At 41.5% G+C, this 3,462-nt stretch overlaps 1 non-coding gene across 1 annotated transcript; it reads left to right on the forward strand.

The window, feature by feature from the left end:
• Positions 1-1,275: 1,275 nt before the first annotated feature.
• Positions 1,276-1,413, forward strand: LOC114814840. Its single transcript, XR_003762637.1, has one exon. It is a non-coding gene; the product is annotated as a small nucleolar RNA SNORA7 (small nucleolar RNA).
• The last annotated feature ends 2,049 nt before the right edge of the window (positions 1,414-3,462 follow it).

Genomic DNA, 3,462 nt, shown 5'->3' on the forward strand with positions numbered 1-3,462 from the left:
GAGGGATTGAGTCTTTTTACTCTGTGGTACTGTATTTTCCCAAGTGCTCAGTGCAGTGCCCTTTGCCCATTAAATGCTCCATAAATTCCCCTGATTGGTTGATTGAGGTTATGCAGCCATCCAGATAAGACAAAGCTCTGTTTGATAAAAGTTTTCCTTGAATTTCCTGCTTATCTGAATTGAGGAATGGGAAGAAGGAAACCTCTATCTACTTTTTCAGTATGCACTGAGGTAAGTAGCAGTAATAGCATTTATTAAACGCTCACTGTCTGTGGAACACTGTACTAAGTGCTGGCAGAGAATATGCAAGTAGAAATTAAATACGGTCCCTGTCCCTCATAGAATTCCAAATCTAAGAAGAGAAGATTTTCTAGATTTATTTCCTGAGAAACTGTTGATATCTATAAGGCTGAAGCCTCTGGGAATGCTCCTGAAGATCTGAAATAAGGGGTGGGGTAGCCGGCCTGATCTGTATTTCATGGGGAGAAATAATGATATGGAACCAGCCAATTGACTTTATCTGAAAGAACAGCTAATCTCTCCCCCTCCTAGTCCCCTTCTCCCCCACTCCTTATTTTATACCTCTTCAAACTTCCCTCTTTCTCCCTCTCCCTCAGCTTTTAGAATTGCTTGTCTGTTTCAATTCGATTCAATTGTATTTATTGAGCACTTACTGTGTGCAATTCACTGTACTACAGGCTTGGGAGAGTAAAATCTAACAATAAACAGACATATTCCCTGCCGACAATGAGTTTATAGTCTAGAGGCATGTTTCCTCACACCCTCTCCTCCTCTCATCCCTGAAATCCATCCCCTCCTCTCCATGGTCCCCCTCATGGGATTTTGTTTGTTTGTTTCCCAACAGGGCAGTCCCTGCCCTGTTGGCAATTCTGGAATCACCACAACTACAGGGGTCAGGCTGAGGCAGGGTAAATTTGGGGAAAAGGGGAGGGAGAGAGGGAGCAATCTGACCCCCTCCCTGGTCTCCTCCCCTGCCCTGGCTGGTCCAGCTGGGCTACACTGGTGCCCAAGGCTGTGACCAGGGGCTACTGCCAGGAAAGAGGGGTGGTGTTAAGAGTGTGGAGGGCAGAGGGGAGTTATAGGAAAACAGGGGGAACAATTTTAAAAGCTTCCTTGAGGAGGGGAACTTGGGAGAGTTGAAGAGATGGGGGGTAAGGGCAGAGGTGGTGGTGGCAGGATTGTGATAGGGTAGATTTATCTGATCGCTGGAGGTGGAGGTTTGACACAACTATTTTCCTTCTGCTGAAGTAAAAGTTCCTCTCAGGCTCCCACCTGGAGAGTTTCCAGTATTCTACCAGTCTATTCTACAGGAGGAAGAGTCAAGCAGAGGCAAACCCATTCCATTCCTAGCTTGGACAGTGGCTAGCTAATGGAAGGCAATCTGCTACAAGTTAAAACTCCCCTGTGCTGGGCAGCAGTGGCATGGGAGAGAGTCGAGGGAGGAGACTCAAATTTACTGCACGGGAGGAGACAGTGATAAACTACTTCTATATTTTTACCAAGAAAACTCTAAGAATACACTACCGGAACGATTGCAGATGGAGGTGGGGCATTCTGGAAGATATGTGTTCATGGTGTCACTAGGGGTTGGAGACAACTCAACAGCATAAGTAAGACAAGACAAGAAGTAAAAGTTGGCAACCCTATAATGGATTTTCAGCAAAAAATTGTATAAACATTTGATATAAATTGACAGAGACATAAGATGTATGTGAAGTGTATATGTCCAGGAACTGGTGTTAGTGGTAACATAGAGACTTGTTCAATAACAACTGTTTGGAGCTAGGAAAATATCCCTGAATTGGCCTCATAGATTTTTACATGTCAGAAGTCCTGATGGTAAATCATCTTCATCCTCATTAATAAATGATGAGGACATACATTAAATCTTGGTTGCATTTGCTGGCTTGTTGGCAGCAACCAATTGATCTATCAATATTCACGTTTACTGAGCACTAATCTTCTATGAAACTCTTCTAAAATCTGGGAAGACAAGATGGAAATTGAATGAACACAGTCTCTGATCCCTATGGGACCCATGATATGGGAAGGGGGAGGAGGGAATCACTTGAAGAAATAACAGGCAGAAAATAGATTAAAAACCCCAATAAAATAGAATTTCTTATCCCACTCCAGCTCTGTTTCAGAGATGATAGCAAGGCATACACAACTATACAAAATTTTCTGAAAAGCATACTTTCTTATGTCACTCAGTCCCACACTGGGCATTAGAATTTTAAGGATGAAAAATCATGAAGTGATTCTAAATCAATCAGTGGTGTTTATATTGAATGCTTACGATGTGCAGAGCACTACACTAACTGCTTGAGAGAGTACAATACAACAGAGTTGGCAGACACATTCCCTGCCCACAGAGAGGTTACAGTCTAGAGGAAGGCAATTTTTCTTAGACACTCTAAGTGCCTCCACGGAAATAAAGCATACACTGAATCACTAACTGGCAAAACAGCATTTGACCACTCCCTTAAAAAGACGAATCACTGCCTGTACAAAGGATTTATGGATCAGAACTATGAATTTTTCAGCAGGTATGTCCACAGAGCCTACACCCAAAGAAGAAGTGAGGTTTACACACCCTATTTGTGCAAGAGGAATTTCTCATTGCTATTAAGAAAAAAAAAACTGATAGGGGTTAGTACAATGAAGTAGGTCTCAGTTCTATTCAGTGAACAGAATATTCATGTGCTTTCTATTTAGCCTTTGCCAAGTCACCTAGAACCAATATCCACAACTGCTAAATGAAAAAGAAGAATTTTCCTCATCTATTAAGGGCTTTGGGATCTTTGTTCACAAACTTCTAAGAGCATTCATTTCATTCCAACTCATTTTAAATGAATGCACAAGAAGCCAGCGTCTTTACTTGCTCTCTGAAATGGGGCCACGTGATTTACTGTAATAACAACAAGACCGACTGAAATTCTTCCTTCTGTGGACTTGGAACTTGTACATTTTTTCTCCACTTGAAAATATCAAATTGCTGACTTTAAAAAAGAATCACACGCAAAAGTAGATGACGTCAGCTTGCCTATTTCAAAATATTCTCAGTCTGATCTCATTTCCCAATCAGCCAAACAGTTGTTTAGAGGGTGCACAGCTGCTGACACACTGCTCTTGGCAAAAGCTGTTTCAGAATATTCACACTGTTGTGAAGAGCTGAAGCACAGACATCACAGACAACAAAACAAGACAGAAACAAGCCGGTCAGCAGTCAGTGGATTACAAATTATTTAGAAGGCTGTATGTTTTAGTGATTTTTATCATGAAGTTGTTCATCAAAGACCAAGAGTTTCCATGTTTGACATTTCTTAGAAGCCCCAATCTATCTTCCTGGATTTAAAAAAAATAATATTTGTTAAGCACTTACTGCATACCATAGATTGCACTAAGTACTGAGGTTGATACAAGTTAATCAGGTTGGTT

This window comes from Ornithorhynchus anatinus, chromosome 10 (genome assembly GCF_004115215.2).
Source record: "Ornithorhynchus anatinus isolate Pmale09 chromosome 10, mOrnAna1.pri.v4, whole genome shotgun sequence".
Taxonomy (NCBI): Eukaryota; Metazoa; Chordata; class Mammalia; order Monotremata; family Ornithorhynchidae; genus Ornithorhynchus; species Ornithorhynchus anatinus.